Below are 20759 nucleotides of genomic sequence, written 5' to 3'. Positions count from 1 at the left end.
TTGGTTTAAGTAATTTATGCCAACTCGACCATTGCTTGAAAACTTGAAGTTGGTATAAGGTACCTAAACTATACATATATAGGTATTGAGAGGTAAACCAAAATGACGCTCACAATATACATTAGAGCACCGTTAAAAAGTCGTAAATAACACCATCCGAATAAATTCATTACACCCAACCTTATTCCACCACCCACATCCCTATACAACATAGTTTAGATATTTAATAGATGAGGCAATGAAAGTGACAAGCACATTTATTTGTTCAATGATTTTTCGGCTGTTGTTATATCTGTCTACCTAATCTCTTTTCTATATAAGCTATACATATATAGGAAAGGCACATACCTAGACCTACACCATGCTATTATATGGGTTTTTCATTTTAGCAAAAACATCAATTTATAGCTTCAAAGTCGTTAAGCTTATAAGCCAATTCCAATCTCACAAATCGAAAATAATTTATTTTCCATTTCGATTAGTTGAATGATGGTATATCTATGTCTAGTATTTGATGAGGAGGGTGAGCCCCGAAGCTGAAAAAACAACACATTTTCAGTTTGGGAAAAACAAAACGAAAAAAAAGCTAAGAGATACAAAAATAAGGACTATATAACGTAATGTAATGTAATGATTTTCAATTGAGAAGTGAGTGGATTTCACTATTATTATTTTAAGTTCCGGAAAAAAAGGCTACACAAATATCAGTCAGCACATCAGAACAAAATCCCAAATTAACCGAAAAATAACCTTATTCCGGGTAAAAGACGTACCATACATACTAGTAGGTATAAGGTAGGAAAACGTTTATATGGGAGGAGAAATTGGCTTCGCAACTTGCTGACTTGGAAGAGTTTTTTTTCTAGGTTCTGATAAAAATTCCCAAAGAAAGAAACACAAATATTGGGACCACTTAGGCATATACATACATAGATATATACATTCGTACCAAGAAACCACGTTAAGTACCTTTTTTAAGGTTGAGTTCTGTTTAGGTCTGCTTTGTCTTATTTTTTTTTTAAACAGGCAATCATGTTAAATTTATTGAAACAATAAGAAAATATACGCATGTATAGGACGTTAACATCACAAGGCTCCAAAAGGAATCATTTGATCTAAGAGCTTTGTGGAATTTGATAAGAAATATCCTCCAGATACAGACACAACATACCTTTTTTTTGTTCAATGACATTTTAAATGGAAACGGTTTTTTATTTTCTTTTTAACTCAAGTTTAAAATTATGGTTAAAAGGATGTCAAATAAATTATATGAGTATTCTTGAAATTATTACATTATGAACACTTCTGTCTTGAGTGGATTTTTTTGAAATTGGAATGCAAATATAACAAATGTCTGCTTTTTCATTTATGAAAAGAAGACAAGTGACAAGAATAAGCACCTGTAAAAATTTTAAAATATATTCTTGTTCAAAATTCTGTTCTGTAAAACTCATTTTTTAACTGAAATAAAGAGTTTTGAAAATGTATGTAACATTTTTTGACCCTGATACCTTCTTGTTTGTAATGTTAATTTAGATTTATTAAAAATTTCATGATGCAGGTGCGTCTTGAAGAAATTATTTTAAATTTGAAAAACAAGCCCAACACACATGCGACTTCACTGAAAGGATTTGGAAAATAATTGAATGCATTTTAAATGTAATGATCGTTTATCTTCAATTTAAAAACTATTTGATAGATTCAAATATTCCTTATGGTCTAATATACATAAGTTATAAATTTAAAAAAAAAACTACAAAATAAAGTTCGCCAGACCGTGTATGAACTTTTTTTTATATATCAGATTCCAATGGGAAGTTAATATAATTGGTCTCATTAGTCGAATTGAAAATGTTGACATTTCTCGACGTTTCAAGGTCTCTAGATTATTCATTAAATACACTTAGACAGATGTCTGTGTGTGCGTTTGTACGTACATTTGTAAGTTCAGTATACCATTTTTCGTCTTCTATATCTCAAGAACAAGGAGCTAGAACCGACTTCAAATAAATTTTGTTTTACAAATAATAACATCGAAAGATGCTGAGAGAACTTTCAAAGGAACTTTTTATTTGCCCCCAAGATATCTCACGAACCAATAACCCAAGTGACCTTAATTAATTTTTGTATAAAAAGAATGTGACGTGATACGTAATCAGTATAAATTTGACACAACATATCAAGTAACATATTTTCTTATAAAGTTTTTCACATTTAGTACAATGTTGGGAAAAATCGAAGCAGCGGAAATAAAAGTTCAATTTCATGAATATTGAACAATTAATAAACTATTATATTAAATTCTTAGATCTTCCGATTATAATATTTTAAATAAAGATAACATCTTTACTTGATACATTTAATAACTATATGGCAAGTTTTGCATTCGTACAAAATTTTGAATTCGAGATTTTAATCAAATATTAGATGGTAGAGAAGTCGAAAAGAGTTGGTACAGCGATTCCATCCCCTCTGTCATGTCTGTCTGTCTACGCTCCAACAACCAAACTTGGAAATTAAGGGTTTCAGTAAATTCGCGTTAGGTGTTTTTTTTTTTTAATTTTTTTTTATGATAAAAACTAACAAACTAATTTCAAAGAAAGGAAATTCAAATTTTCTCAAAAACAAATCAATAATTTTTTTTAAATTTTCCCTAAAATTTATTTCTTAACTTGGTTTCTTTCAGTAAGAAAAACCTATTTTTGTATTGCTAGAGAAATGTAGTGCCCATTTTTTTTAAAAATATTGATTTTTTTTACGAAATTTAACCGCAGAGCGTATATTTCAATAACCAAACAAAATTTTATACATACAAAATTAAATTTAAAAAAGCCGCTCTAACGATTTTTGAAAAAAAAAAATAAATCAAGAGTTTTTTGATTTATAAAATGGTATTTAAATTTTTGAAGAAAAACTTATTTTTAAGGTAAAATTTTGAATATTAAATTAGTTTTTTTTTTATAATTATAATTGTTTTAAATGTAAGCCCCTCTCATCCCACTGTGCTTGAGCCCGAAAGAGCTAATTATTTTGACAAAATTTTAATTACATTTCTATCTATTATCCAAATTAATGTATTTGGTACATATTTATGTATTTTTATGACCATTACTATTGTAAATACCAACGATGGCCAACGTGCAGTGCCACTGCATCGAATTAACGAATATGGTATGTTTAATTAACAATCTTTTTTAAAGTATCTATCAAGAAGTATAATCTTGGTACCTTTATATATGATTTTAAAATATTATTCTTTAAGAATAAACTTGTTTTACACATATTATACTTGCGTTTGCCTATATAAAAGAATAAATTCTTACTACAGGTTTAAGCAACGGGCCAGAAAGAGTATATGTATTTTCTTTTAGAATCACTTTTTCAACGTATACATATTATACCTATATAACGTACAACCTCTACAATTACTGCTTACGTGTCACTAAATAACTTAAATCCAAAACCTACCTGTAAACAACACATGAATATCAATTTCTTGTAAGTTTTTATGGTTGTTTTTTATTTTTAAATTTAAAATATGTAAACTGAACGTAATAATTCCAGGTTTGGAAATTATGTTAAATTATTATAGGAAAGAAGGAATGTAATAGGATTGTAGTAGGAACCTACCAATAACATTCTTTCATTATCATCATAAACATATCTTTATCTATCTATCTGTATAAAGTTGAGGACGCCAATGAACTATTCTTAAACCGTTTTAGACACCTACTAAACTACACAACCAAAAGCTATCGCTTTACAGTTAAAACATTCATGTTTTGGTCTTTCTTATCTTCAGATCATTTTCCATCCTGGTTCTTCTTCTGTGAAATTTAAAAAAGAGGCTAGGATACGACCCACACTGATAACTTTCCATCCCGTCTGTCGATTTGTCTTGCTTAAAAGTTTGTATATATGTACTCGTATCAATTTTTACCAAATTTGTGTATTATTTTTTTGTAGATTTTATTTTTTTATGAAAAAACTTACTGTTGGATTTTTATATAAAAATTATTGAATATCGAAAACAATATGTTCTGTGATAGAAAATAAGTTTGAAGCCAATATTTTTAGTTTTTGAAAAGCTATTTGAGTCGAAAGAAAATTTTTAAAAAGTTTTAGTATTGTTTTTTTTTGTAAAAAAACTCAAAATTCGATTTTTTTAAAAATTTTACCAAATGTTGAAAACAATATTTCTTATAAGATTAAATTAGTTTGAAGCCAATATCTCAAAGTTTTGAAAGGATATTTGAGTCGAAAATCAATTTTTACCAACTTTTATACATTTTTCTTAGGCTTTTATTTTTGTAAGAAAACTGTCAATTCGATTTTTCTAAACATTTTTCAAAATGTGGAAAACAATATTTCTTAAAAGATAAAATAAGTTTGAAGTCTAAATTTCAAGTTTTTGAAAAGATATTCAATTTTTACGAACTTTGAGTAATGTTTTTTTAGATTTTTATTTTTATAAAAAAAACCATCACTTCGATTTTTCTCAAAATTTTATCAGATGTCAAAAACATTATTCTTCGTTGCAAAAAAAATTGTTTTAGAGATGAAATCATATTTCAGACGTAAAATTTAGTAGGTGACAAATTTTTTTTCAGTTTTTTTCATTTATAAAAAAACCGTTATATTGATTTTTTTTCAAAAAATATACTTGTTTGGTACGTTACAATATATTATATAAAATTTATTTCAAGTCTCTAGAGTTTTTGGTTCGTAAGATATTAAGGGTTAACCAAAATTTTCACCTTCTCACCTCACCCACAGACACCTTCCTAAAAATCTTTTATTTCGACTCTTGGGACCTTGAAACGTCGAGAAATGTCAAAATTTTCAATTTGACAAATCGGACCCATTACAATAACTTCCCATATTAAGTTAAAAACGATATCCAAAGGAAAAAGATTTGAACGAACTATTTGAATACACAAACAACTTGTTTAATAAAAAGTTAAGTTGTTTAAACAAATTATAAATTAATATTCAATAAAATGCATTTCGCAAAGCCTATACATATGTATGAGGGCCGAAAAATGGAGACATGCTAACGAAATAATATATATGATGATGATTCGTCCAGACTTAATTTCTATTCAATTACTAAACATATGCATTATAAAAATATTTTTAAGAAAAAATGGAAAATTTGTATATATGAAAACATTAATTTTAATAAAACCGGTCTAAAGATTTTAAAACAAAAAAATTTTAAAAAATTTAGGTTTTTTTCATGAGAGTACTCTGCTTTTCATATACAAAGATCGCGCGGTTTTTTTGACAAATCATATGGCCTTTATATTTTTGAAGACAAACTTATTTTACAGGTATATTTTTATATATTTTACAGGTACTTTTTAAAACAGACTCTTTGCATAAAGGATCAAGTTCGTGCGATACAGTCGTGCATTTTTATTTTTACTTAAGAATGTAAAAGTATACTTTAAAATTTAGTTCGGAAATCAAGCGCACATACAAAAAGAGGCAGGGATGGAACACACACCGAAAACCTTAACAAAATATTAATAGCAATAGTAATTAGTTTGAGATAACTTTTTTTGAAGCCAATATCCAAACCCATTTCTTTTTTATTTTTGATGATTATACATTTTTCGTGTTTTGTAAGAAAGTTGTCAGTTGGGTTCTTTCAAAAAAATAGCTTGAAGTTAGCAACAATATTTTGCATATGTAAATATAAATTTTATTTCAATATCTATTTTTTTCTGAGATTTTATTTGGAAACTAATTTTTACCAACTTTAGTAGCATTTTGTGAATGTTTTTATTTATTTTTTATACAAAAATACCGCTTGAATTTTTATCAGAACATTATCTTATTTTAACAACAAAATCTTGCACAGAATGAAACAATTTCAAAACCAAATACATTCATCTATTATCGAAATATTCGAATCAAGCATCAGTTTTTCCCAATTTGGGGTAGCGTATTTTTTACAAAAAAATGTTTTTGAAATTTCGATAAGATATTCGAGTAGAAAATCAATTTCTACCAACTTTTGTTGTGATTTTAAAAGTACCTAATAATTTATCACTTCTTTCTATTTACTCTGCTGAATGTCAAAAACGTAGGATTCACCTCAAAATTCTACCATATTGAATAAATTTATTTTAGAAGCTTCAATTGGTTTTATTGATTTTGGAATAAGGACTTTAGATACATATAGTATCACAATAGACCGTTTTTATCCTTTTCCCTAAACTACTCTAACCTTATATTGCATAACTTAACTTTGTCATTTAAACCAATCAAAAGTTCTATACTTCTAAGAAATACCCAAGGTTAGGAAAATTCTCTTGAATGAAATCAATCAATTTATAAACTAAACAAAACCTTTAACGCTTGGATAGAATAAAAAAACAATAATTCTTTTTAATTAAGTGACAATTTGCGTAAATGCAAAAATAAGGATTCAACTTAAATTGATGTTATATATATATATATTTATGTAAATTATAATAACTTATTCAATTAACGTTTATTTAAAGAGCTCTTTAAACAAATTTGTTTGTTGATGATGAACTTCATCTAGTGGATTTATCACAAAGGGTGTTCCAAAGTTGACGCTTCATGATATTCTATGTAGACTCAATAATGCATTATTATTTTTGAAACGTATAATATGCTATATGCTTTGAGGGCTTGTTTAATACCCCCCAATAATCAAACATTTTAATAACATCTATAAAGAATCGTAGTCCACTTTATTTTATTAAAAAAAAAGAATTTTTCATCATAATTTAATTACAAACCTAAAAATCTTAAATACAAAAATCAACAAACGTTTCACAAACAGAAATCTTAATTCGATATTGTTACATCGAAACGTGTCTTATTGAAACATCCTGTCATGTATCCCTAATATTTATATACTTTATTATTGATTACCCATACACTCGTGTTTTATTTTTCAAACAAAATTGATTTTTAAAATCCAATTTTTTCACATTGTTTTGATGTCCAAAAAGGAAATACAATTTCAATTACATTAACAAAAAAAAACATCAATACGAACAAAATCAAAAAAAAAACCACTGTCCCTCAGCAATTATATTGTCTGGATAAAAAAGAACTTTTTATTGATTTGAGTTTGTTTTATGTTTACTTTTTTTTTCTTTTAATTTAATGTGGTTTTGCATTTTTAATTGGATCCGTCCTTGGTCGCAACGCCACGCCAACCGGCCGCACTCTCTCCCAATAATGCCAACGTGATGTTGAAATAAAACAATTTTAAAAGTATCTCTTCCATCAAGCCTATTTCGAACTGAAACTCAACTAAAAGATCCAGAGTCGAACAACTCGCACTGAATTAATAATTTTATTTTCTTTTAGCAAATTATTCCCGAGGGCATGGTGCTCATGCCCATTGCCCATATATAGCTACTTTAAAACATAGCTCTAGACAAATTGACATCATGGCTTGGCAATAAGGAAAATCAGACCTATTTTGCTTTTATGTATAGATATTATTAGCAAAAATAAGAAAAAGAAAACGGAAAAACTGAAAGAACAAAAAAAACCTTCAGACTAAGGTCAAGCTTGCTATTTGCTTTAAGGATTATTAATGGCTGGATGAGCTAATTATATGGTTAAATAACAAAAAAAGAAAAAAAAACATAACAAAACAAACAAAAATGAAGACATCCAACAAATCGCCCAAAGTCAACTCACGGGCAGGTTGGTTTTCATTAATCTTCACTTTGAATGTAATTGAATAATTCACTTAAATGTTAATTTCATTTGTTTTTGTATATTTTTGTTTAACTTCTTTGTTTTCTTCTTTTATTTTTTAATTTATTCAAGGCAGAGGTTATTTGTTGAAGGCAACTTATTGATTTTTCATTCGGAACTGAATTTACTCTGCGAAGGACCCCTCCAGGTTTTTAATTTAAATTTATTTTTTTGGAGTATTTAAATGTGTTTGACCATCAACAGGATTGAAGCTTTAGTAAAATTTACTTTAAAGGAAAAACTTGGGATTATCGTACACCGACTGCTTCCATAGTAGAAAGTACCTTTTATTCGTATAAGAACTATAAAGTACACTAGGGCGTATGAGTGCTCTTTTTTTTTGCTTAATTCCGATAATTCTATACAAATATTTTTAGAAGTGAAGAACCTCACAATTTATTTGTATTTTGTCTCCATGTTGATTTGAATTCGTAAATATATATGAATGTAAAAATATACAAACCATAATAAAAAGATACACTAAGAAAACTTATAACCATTCAATTGTTATGCTAAACATTTTTAGCCTAAGACGACATCGACAGTCTTGTGAATTTCATTTCAATACTAACTTCCTCCTTAACAACCTCAAATGTCAGCTATTCAACTCTGTATCTCTTATCGAAATGGGACAAATATATGTAATGTACACATATAGCTGTGTACCCATATTATATGTGTTGCTCAAAAAATCCTTATGCCATTATCAATTTTCCTGCAAAATTCTGAACTTATACGTGTTCCTCCTTTACAACAAGCACCACTCATTTTACAGGGGTTGGTGAATGTGTGAGATATTTTTTAAAAGCAATATATGTGAATGTAAATGCTAGTGTCACCTCCATATTCCTCTTCAAATATAATATCAAGTCCTTCGTATTCTCCACACTTACATACATACAAAGGATTTACATTTGTATGTGAAAATAAACAAAAATTCAAATTCAAAGCAAAATCCAAACGAACGTATCAGGAATCCAACATCACTACACTACACACAATACAACTACAACAAAAACAAGGATTTTGCTTTGAAATAGTTTTATTTGTATCCGGCTTTTAAATGTCAAATGTCCTTGGCATTTATTTTTGTATATAAAATATATTCAACGCAAATATTCAATTGTTTTATCATGCAAATTGTGAGAAAAAATACAACAACAAAAAAAAAGAAACTTTAAATGTGTAAATTATTAACTTTGTTATATTATTTTGTAGAGGATAACGACATTTAAACTTTTTCTAAGGAACATTTTTTTTTCTATGGTGCTGCAAAAATAGAAGAAAACATAAAATTTAAATAAAGACATTGGGTGGGTACAGTACTACATTACCCACTTACATTACTTTATAAGAGGACTCTCTGCTTATATAGATGAAGCTCTAGATTTGCCAATTGAAACTTTTCTTATTTAATGTAGGTGGACTAAAACTTTTAAATATTTGATCTATAAAATCCCCGTTGGCTGTTTTTATACAAACTTTAGTTAAATACTCAAGTAAAAATTTTATGAAATTATTTAAAAAAAAATACTATGAATACAGAATCTCGGTAAAATGAAGTAAGTATATCTTTGAACGTATATTTTTTAAAATAGGTAATTATGTAAAACATATTAGAAGATAAGTTTTCAAATACTTTTGTGAAGGGTTTTAACATTACTTAAGTTTACTTACATGGAATATATTTACAAGAAAGTTGACAATAGATTTAGTTCAGTCGATCAGTTTATTTCTAAATTAATGCTCAAAACTCATGTGAGTTTAAGACTCAAACAAAAATCATCACTAGTAACACTGGATTTTTTAATGCAACGTATTTAAAATAATATGAGTTTTGAACACTAAGCGTATATTTCTTTTAACTGTGAAGACATATTTTAGGAATTCATTGGATAAGTATTCAAGGCCCTCACGCTAAGCATCCAAAGTTGATGACAAAATTATTGAGTTTCATATGCTACTTAGGAAAACTATTCGACAAGAATTATGTTCATTAAAAATTGGAACTCGATATAATCAGAACCGATTAAGGAGCTTATTTATTAACATTGCGACATTGCCAATTCAAATTTTTCCAAAAACGGCGAAAAATGTATATGAAATTTTCTTTACATTTTTTAATTAGTGTAGCTTCTTTGAATATAAAAAAATATGTGTCGCTATGAACCGATTTAAATAATACCTTTACTAAACCAGGTTTTATAATTTTAAATAATACTTATTGATCAAACATTGCAAATTTTTATCAAATTATTTTTCGAAATTTAGTAATATCAAAAATACGTCAATATATTTTAACGAAATTCAAATTTAAGAACACTAGAAAACTGAATACCAAAATATCTATCGGTTTAGACAACATAGAATTTGATAATTTCAATGACATTAAATGGCATTGAAGTTTTTGAAATTTTTGCAAGTATATTTGAAAATCTTAAAAAGAAGATTCTATTAGGAAGTTATTGTAATCGGTAGATTTGAAAATTTAAGAATTTTTCATTTCATTTTTTTTAAAGTGATGTCCTTGTGTGCGCGTGTTCGTACGTTCAAGATGCCAATTACTATTTTGGTTGACCAAAAATACCTCACCATCTAATAAAGCTATCGACTTCTATTAAATTTTAATTAGTATAATATAAAAAAATATTTGTCACTTTGAATTTTAAAGGAATACAAAATTTGACTATCTCCAAAATAATTGTATTTGACGGAATAACGTTTTTGACATCTAGTTCAATTTTGAGAACATCGAAGCAAGGTTTTTTCAAACAAATTAGAAACCTGCAAAAATAGACTATCTTAGAATTTGGTTAGAATTGATTTTTAACTCGAATATCTTTTCAAATTAATTCAAAATCTAACGCAAAATATTTTTTTTTAAATGCATTTAATTTTTAAGAAAAATCCAACTGTTAGTTCTTTTTTTTTAAAGAAAAAAGTATCTACAAAAACTATGTAACATTGGTAAAAACTGATGTTTGATTAGAATATTTTAAGAAAAAATGAAGGTTTTTACTCAAAAATTATTTCATGCTATGCAAAGTTTTATGAAAAATCTAATCGGTATTTCATTTATCAGAAATAAGTACTTTGAAGAAATGGTGCTAAAATTGATATAATTTGGCTTCGACTTAAAATATCATCAACAAAATTTTGCCCAAATTTTTGTTAACATTTTTTTCAAAATCTATGCATTGTTTTGACTTGCTTTTAAAAAAAAGCTAATAGACAAAAGTGATGGCTTTAAAAAAATGAATAAACTTAGTTGAAAGTTTTACCATTATTTTGTTTCCATTAAACGGGCATACTAACTTCCCATAGGAAAATTTAAAATTTTGACATTTCTCGACGTTTCAAGAACCCTACAGTCGAAATAAAAGATTTTTAGAAAGATGTCTGTGCGTGCTTGTATACGTACGTTCGTACGTCCGTACGTTCGCGACGTTTTTTTTGTTATCCATAGCTCAACAACCAGAAGAGATATCGATTTCAAATAAATTTTGTTATACAAATAATAAGGCAGAAAAATTGCGGAGGTGGTTTCTTTACCATAGCAGTTAAAAAAAAGGTACAAATGTTGGTTAACCTTAAATATCGTACGAACTAAAAACGATTGAACCTTTAATTAAATTTTATATAATAAATTGCAACGTGATATCAAAGAAGTATATTTTTTGAAAAAAATCCATTTAACGGTTTTTTTTTGTCACCTCCAAAACTTTACGACTTAAATATGATTTCATCTCCAAAACATTTTTGTGCAACCAAAAATAATATTTTTGGCATCTCATAAAATTTTTGAAAAAATCGAATTGACAGTTTTTTTTTTTTAAATACAATCTAAAAAAAACATTACTCAAAGTTGGTAAAAATTGAATATCGATTCAAATATCTTTTCAAAAATTTGAAATTTAGGCTTTAAACTTATTTTATCTTATAAAAAATATTGTTTTCAACCTTCTAAAACATTTTCAACATTAGGACAAATTTTGAGAAAAATCGAATTGACAGTTTTTTTTTTTTAAATGAATAAAAAGGGTAAAAATTGATTTTCGACTCAAATATCTTTTCTTAAATTGTAGATATTGGCTTTGAACTTCTTTCATCTCTCAAAAATATTGTTGTTAACATTCAGTAAAATTAAAAAAAAAATTGAATTGACAGTTTTTTTTACAAAAAATCAAAACCCTACAAAAAATTTAACAAAAGTTGGTAAAAATTGATTTTTGACTCAAATATCTTTTCAAAAATTTGAAATATTGGCTTCAAACTAATTTTATCTTATAAGAAATATTGTTTTCAATATTCTGTAAAAATTTTGAAAAAAATCGTATGAACAGTTTTTTTTACAAAAAATAAGACTCTAAAAAAAACAATACTAAAACTTGGTAAAAATTTACTTTCGACTCAAATAGCTTTTCAAAAATTAAAAATATTGGCTTCAAACTTATTTTATTTCACAGAAAATATTGTTTTCGATATTCAGTAATTTTATTTAAAAATCCAACAGTCCGTTTTTTCATGAAAAATAAAATCTACAAAAAATAGTACGCAAATTTGGTAAAAATTGGTACGAGTACATATAGACAAACTTTTAAGCAAAACAAATCGACAGACGGGATGGGAAGTTATCAGTGTGGGTCGCATCACACCCTATTTTTTTTAATTGCCCTATCGCCTAAACAAGGGAAAATAGACCCCCATTTCCATAGCAAAGAATGCTTGTTTTTCACTATTCTATGCAAATTCAGCATTTAACTTTGTCACCTGACTTAGCTATCGTACTCTCGCCTCTACACTGATAAACAACAATACTCAAGTATTATGAGAACAATTAAAGGTCCTGACTTACAATTTTCTTATCGCACACAAAATAATGTTATTAATATGTTGTTAAAGTTTTAGAAAAATCGATAGACAGGCAGAGATTGGAAGTTATCAGTGTGGATTGCATCCCAGCCTCTTTATAAACAAATTACATATTTGGGCATAGATAGAAGTTAATTCGTGTGACAAAGTTGTTAAATGTATAAGTTGCAAAGCTCTGCTCTTATGGCTGTGGATATTCTATCGCAATATGTATGTTAAACTTTTTAAATTCAGACCTTGACATCTAGGTATGGAAATACAAAATTCTGTAGAATTTAATGCGTCCACAACTGAAGAATATTTAGTGATACCAAACGTAATTTCCCACCTTTGTCAAAAAATACAAGAAAACTGAGCTTCTCGAAATTTTCGTTATGAGGATCACTAGCTTATTCTTGAAGTTCAAGAAGTTTATCTCCCCCTTTGAATTATATTATTCATAATAATTACAAAGCTTAAATATTATACATAGTTCATAGTTTTATGCTCCAGCATTTAATGAACAGCGTTCAAAATTATTGGTGAAGTCGTCGTAGTGAGCCCTTTCTTGCAATTATTTTAACGGATTTTGATCTAGTGAGATACTATGATTACGTTATTAACTCGAGCCCTATTTTCGTCTAACTTTCAAGTACTGAGATTCGTTCTTCAGTCCTCCTACGTAGAAGTGAAATGTTGTCATACAATCTGGTCTTTTTTAGTCATTGTATTATTTATGATTATTAAATGCAATTCAATATGCACTGATACATCCATTCAAACCCTTTCTTAACATAAGTAAAAACTCATTATATAATAGAACTTATTGCAAGATCCATTTATTACAAAATTGCCAAACTGTTTCCAAAGAATATATTTCCGGTACGAATTTGTAACTCTATTTAGTAATTATGTGTTCTGCAACCGATTTTTTTGTAAACCAATACAAATCTTTCGAATATATTCACCTTAATTCCAAAGGCTATTTTTCCCATGTAGACGCGTATAAGCACTCATAAACACATCAAACAAAAGAAAAGCTATTTAATTATTCATTTCCAATATCAAAGTATTTGAATGCTTTATTCAAATACTAATTTTGAAAATTTATTAACGAACTCATAAATTCTACTTCTTAGTAACAACGACCAACGAACAAGGAAATCAAATAAAAAATTTTCATTTGCCAAATACAATTTCAGGTGAATAACAGAAAAAAACCTAAACTTAATATCACACGATTCACGTATAACAAAAAACGAAATGATAAATGAACACCAAGAACAATCAAATGATGTTTTTTTTTAAAGTTTATTTGCAGGTAACAAACAATCGCATCCTTCCTACAAAATACAAACAAAAATAAAAAATGTCAACAGAAAAATTTATGATTGTCACCGAGGATATCTACACGTTGAGTTAGAAAAGCTCGCTGTACCTATACCTACCTATAATGTACTTAAAAACATAAAACAAAACAATTCCTTGCTATAATTTTTTCCGGTTCTGTGAAAAGCATTTTCAGATGAAAATAACGTTAGCACTCTTGAATTGAAACTCAAAAAAGATTTTTCTGTTTTTGAGATCATGTTGTGTGTAATGTTTTAGGCCCATGGTATGGTTTGGTAGGCCCAACCCGGCCCGGCCTTCAAGTGCGACGATTTGAATAAATAAAACAAAGCATTTGTGTATGTCATGCATTATTGTGTGTTTATGCTTATGGATAAAAGGAAACCTAAGATTTTGTGTTTTTTTCGATTTCCGTTTGCGAATAATAAAGAAATATGTTATGCAGAAACATATACCTATACGAGTACGGGAGGGAATAATTCGCCATGTTTATGAGGCCTAAAGAACAAAAATAAGAACAATAAACAGAAAACAAGACTCCCCTATATTTTTAGAGGCATTTTAAGGATCACACATTGTCATCGTCATGTGTATAGGATTTCGCCTATTTAAAATCTTCTCATGCTCTCTTTGCTGTTCGTAACATCTCCTCCGGCCCATTTGTTCAACGATAAATCGCTGACAATCCTCATATGTACATACGACGTCTCATATACGAGTATATGTAGCTACTATGCTTTTACATATGTACGATTCTATATATTTATACATTTTCGCATTAAATAAAAATTCTTTTGAATTAAACATTATATTGTCTGCCTATATTTTGCTTATTCTCATACGTACTATGGTACATAGCATCTATTCTATATTAACAGTTATATTATGTTTATCTGTTTATCTATATAGGATACAACACTCCTTGCCACTCCTTTTTCTTCATATACACTTTGTCGTCGTTTATGATCATTAATTTTATTTTCATCATATACATATACGAGAAATACGAAATACGAGAGCAAAGTCATACATTTATTTACCACAAAGGATATACTACTTCATCTAGGAAGATTATAATTTATTCCCAAAAGACACTTTATATTTATGTATTTAAGGCAATATGGAAGAATAAGAATCTGACTGTTGCAGAGCACGCACTCGCCTTGTGGCATTCGCACTCGGATCTATAAATTATAACACTGTCAAAGTGTCAACCCGAATAAAGTACTTCCGTTAAAAATACGAGTATTATGCACTGCGAGATCAAAGCGTGTCAGGAAGATTTGAAAAATTTGCTGTCAAAAATAAGGGCCAATTTTTATTTGGATTTTTGTTTTTTTGTTTTATTTTTGAAATGCTACATTTATGTATGTATGTATGTTTTCAAAAAATCAGTAGGGAATAGTAAAGAGAAACGAATTAGCAGCAATAAAACTTTAAGAGATCTTCTAAACTTTTTGCTGCCAGAAGACTTTCGTCAGAGCTATGGTTTTATCTACAGAAGGTATTTTCGTGATTTTTTATTTCTTAGTGGTATTTTTATAGTCTTTCCGGTCGGTGCCGGTTTCACAACTACTTACTTATAGCGCCCATGCACTATACAAACAGTTTGAGCAAACGAATGTATTTTGTTGTTGTAAAAATGTTTGTGCAAACATGAATAAACAAGAGGAACAAATTTGTTTGTACCACTCCTTACACCAAATTCTTTTTTGTTTTGTTTTGTCTGTATTTTAATAGCCAAGGCAACAATCAAAGCTACACATGCTAAATAACTCATAACTCCGTGTCTGTAAGTAGGTCTGATAAAGATGAAAAACGTCAAGCAACTAATATCTCTGAAACATCTTTGTGTAGTGTGTGCCGAAACTATGTTTCCTCAAAAACACTTTCAAATAAACGTGTTTGCGTAGTGTATAGGCCCTATTACTTAAGGCGGCGATACAGTCCTGTGTGAACTAGGACCTCACATAACAAACTTTTTCGTCTAGGTGTCTACAATTTCGGTTTTACAACTATCTTTTTAAATAAATAAATTAATGTGTAAGTTTTGAAGGTTTTTTATTGATGTAAGAAAAGTTATTCAGAAGATTGTAAAAATAGTACTAATTTTTATAAATTCCCAATTTAAGTTGTTGTATTTGGTGCGATTCGTCATAAGGAACATTTTTACATTTCTAGACATTTTGACGCATCTAGAATAAATAATAAATCAATGCTATTACTATCAAAAGAAGCAACTAAAAATAGTAAAATATTTCATGAAACACTCAAGAACTCCATAGGTGCGTTTTTTTGGTAAAAATATAAAAAGTACCTAAAGATAAACTTTAAACACGGTTGAAATATACAAAAATCACTGTTGACGAAAGTACTGTAGTAAATTTTGACGTTTACTTGACCCTAGAAAACAAATGTTTGTACAATAGTTAACTCTTGTATAACTCGACGTTAAACGTAGAGTATGATAAGTAGTTTGTTGTCTAACATATTTTATTTTTAATGAGGTCTACGCCTTTTACTATTTACTGCACATAAAAGACGCGGCATTTTTGTAATATGTAGCAAAAACGACTTATTATAAAAATTACGTTTATTACATAACAAGAATTAAATTATGATATGAACGAAGCTAGAGAACAATATAGAATGAATTGACCAACTAATTATTTTACAAAAATAAAATAAAATGATTTCTTAGATTTAAAATATAAATATATAGCTGAGTGATGTGCGTTAACATGTAGATATTGAAACATTCTTATTCATATTATTACATACTTTCTTTTTTTTTTTTTAATCTAACTCTTAGCCCTAGTCCAAGAATACTTAATAATCTATTCCAAGCTTCTGTGGTCTTCTAACAACTCGACCAATTCGAGTTACTATTCGTTTCTTAGATGTAATAACTGGTGCATTATGATTAATTGCTTCTGAACCAGATATCTCTGAAATTGGTTGGTTGATAGGTTGTGAACTTAAAACATTATCAGTAATATCCGGAGAAATTGGTTCGTCCACATTACAATTATTAATATCATTGTTTACATTTGAACTATTTTCGTTTTTATCTTCTTGAGATGGATTAATTGTTTGAATTTCTTTTGTACAACCAATTTTGTACAGGGTTCTACATTTTGTTAGTAAAGTAAATCACTAGAACAAAAATCTTCATTGGAAGTCTTAGCAATAAATCGCCTATTGCGCCTAAAATGATTATTAAAATTATCTTTTTTAAATATGAGCGGTTGTTAACAATACCAATTATTTTTCCATAGTGCCATTCTTTTCTAGTTTTTTTTTTAATATAACTAGATCACTAACATTTAATAAAGAAAGTGATTTTGAGTTTCGATCATAATAACATTTTTGCTTCTCTTTTATATTCTTTAATTTGTTTTGAATTTCCGATTCATTTAGGTTGTTTCTAACAAGAACTGAGTCTGAAACAGGTAGCCTTGTTTTAACAAATCAACCGATGAATAATTCCGATGGCGTAAGATGCATACTTGCTATTGGTGAAGTGTTGTATTCTAATATTCGATATTGAAAATTGAAATTGTTTACATATCATTAACTTCAAAACACCTTTTAAGAATATTCTTTGCAATGGCCACACCTTTCTCTGCTAACCCATTACTTTGTGGGTATCTAGGGCTTGAAAATCTTAGTTGAATATTGCATGCAATTGAAAAACGTTCAAATTCAGCAGAACCGAAAGGACTATTATCGCATTTTAGAACTGCTGGGTATCCAATTTTGTAAAAGATATGAGAAATAACATCAATTATGTGTTTCGATGTTTTGTTTTCAATCTTTGCAGCAGCTAAGTAGTTTGAATAAGCCTCAAATAAAGCAATGTAGTCTCTGCCTGCATATTCAAACAAGTCCACTGCAACTATTTGAAAAGGATATTTAGGAATTTCTTCTTGGACTAATGGCTCGTTTTGCATATTCCGTTTAAACTTAAACAAATATTACAGGAAGAAACTAGTTCCTTTATTTGAGAATTCATTCCAGGCCAATAATGCGACATTCTTGCACGGGAAAGAGTTTTTTCAATCCCTAGATGTGGTTGGTGTAACCAAATAGATATTTTTCGTTGCAATTCTGATGGTACAACTAGTCTATGATTAAAAAGCAGTAATCCATTTTCCAAATATAGTTCCGATTTAAGTTTAAAAAAATGCTGACTAAGATCATCTAACTGATGAAAACTTGGCCAACCATTTTCTACATCATTACAAATCATAGCATATTTTTCATCCTCATTTAATATTTTCTGATACAAATTGTTGTTCTTTTCGGTGCAACAAACTGATTTTGTGATTGAATGAACAACTCACGATAGAACTTCAATTTCCGATATTTCACTTTGTTGTGCACGTGATAAGCAATCAGTTACTAGCAATTCCTTACCCGGTTTATAGATAATAGTCATTTGCAGATATTTTAATAGAAACATAAATATTCGCTGAAGACGGGTTATAACATCGTCATAGAACTTACTCCGATGTTACTATTTTTAACAACCAGTTAAAATCGTTTTTGTGTTTTTCTGTCCAGTTAAAATCAACATCATTCCGTGTCAAATTTTGAAGTTCCGCTTTTTCTTTTGATAAGTTTGGAATGAACCTTGCTAAATCTTGAGCAAACCCATAAATCTCAAAATATCTCCTTTGCTTCCTGGTTTTTTCATTTTCAAAATCGCATCCCTATATTTTAAATCTGCTTTGATTTTTCCTTCGAATAGTATATTACCCATAAATGTTATATTGAATCATTTCCGGATTAAGTTTAATATTGTTTTTTTCTAGCTCTGTCCATAACCAAATTCAAAACTTCATCATGATTTTCTTCATTTTCTCCACACACAACTAGGTCATCAAAATAAACAACGACTCCCGGTATATCTCCAAAAATTTTAACCATCTTTCGGTGAAACATTTCAGGTGCACAGTTCAAACCAAACGGCACACGATTAAATCTGTACCTACCAAAAGAGGAGTCATAAATGTTGTTAATTCTGAGCTCGACATATCTAATTCCATATGCCAAAAACCGCTTGTCAAGTCAATAACAGTAAAAATGTACTTGTTAGCCAGTTTAGACGTTAAGTCATCGATGGTTGGAATTAAAAATGCTCTCGTCTAATGCGATCATTAAGAGGTTTCGGATCCAAGCAAATTCGAAGACGACCATTAGGCTTCTTAACTATTTGCAAGTTATCAACCCAGTCAGTTGGGTAGTCAACGGGTGAAATGATTCCATCTTTAACCATTGACGAAAGTTCTGACTTTAATTTATCAATGAGTGTAATTGGAATTCTTTTCTTATAATGAAGGACTGGTTTTTGATTGTCCTTAAGTTTTATTGAAAAAGTTCCTGGGAACTTACTAATTCCATGAAAAATATCACGATATCTTTCAATAAACAAATCTTTTAAGTCCTTGCTTACTAAATTACTCACATCCAAGAGTTTTACTAAACCGAAGCTTTCACAAGTACCTAATCCAAGAACAGGCTCACATTTGTCATCAACAACCAAAAACTTGGCACTTTTTTCAGTTTTATTACCTACATCTAAGCATTTAAGTTCGACAATTCCAAAAATAGGCACATTGTTGTTTTTATAATCGAAAACAGAGAAATCATTATGGTGACTATGATATTTAATATTCAATTTTCTTATTAAATTGATTGGTATGCAATTAACATCAGCACATGTATCTATTTTAAATTTAACAATCTTATTTCCAATACTATACTCCTTTGTCCAACGCATACGACTAGATCTTGAATCTAACCAACAAATTGTTTTGTTTCTTGAAGAACTTAAACTATCTATCTCTTTACAAACATATTTAAATTTATTACCTTGCACATCACTCCAATTAATACTAGAAACGCTTTGCTTTCTGCTATCAACTTTTGTTTCATATCATGGTGTTCTTGATTTGCGGCACATCTTTTGAAAATGTCCTTTCTTTGAGCACAAACGACAGATAACATCGTTCGCTTGCAATGATTTATGTGTCCTAATGTCCATGACATACCACAATTAAAGCAAGATCGATGAATTGAATTGATAGATTCATCTTCAACATCGTTTTTAATAGAATGAAGAACTACTCTTCCATCAAGAATACTTTTGTTGGTATTAGCTAGTATAACGTTAAAAGCATCTTACCAAGTCTTCAAATAAAATGTAAGAGTCTGTTTAAAAATATTTCCTGTAATTTAAAAATTAAGAATGTACCTTCAAAAAAAGGTTGTTTTCAAAAACTTAAATGCCATTTGATTTCTCAAAAAAGGTTTTTAATATAATTTTTTACATGCAATATTTTGCAGTTTCATTTAACAAATATTTTTAATATACATTTATTTAGAGTTTAAGCGTATACGTATTTGGTTTCAATTTCGTAAAAAATAACGATCCGTTTTTGAGATATAGAATTTGGAAAAAATGTTCAATATTTTTTTTTTTCAAATCAAAAATAAAAACAAAAGGCATTTTTGATCATCAATTATTATTAAGACAGTAAAAAAGGCTGTGTAAAAAAATAATTGAAACCGGTTGATTTAAAATATCAAATTCTCGAGAAAACTTAAAATCAAAATAACGGTTTTATGGGCAGTACGCTTCTGGAGCAATACAAACATATTTTTACTTGCGACATATAGGAACTACATTATGTACTACACACGTATGTATGTATGTATGTATCTACATATATGCCAAGTTTTACATTCATGCAAATTTTTGAACTCGAGATTTTAATCAAACATGATAAAACGATGGT

This window comes from Eupeodes corollae, chromosome 3 (assembly GCF_945859685.1).
Source record: "Eupeodes corollae chromosome 3, idEupCoro1.1, whole genome shotgun sequence".
Classification (NCBI taxonomy): domain Eukaryota; kingdom Metazoa; phylum Arthropoda; class Insecta; order Diptera; family Syrphidae; genus Eupeodes; species Eupeodes corollae.
Note: the sequence above shows the minus strand (reverse complement) of the source record.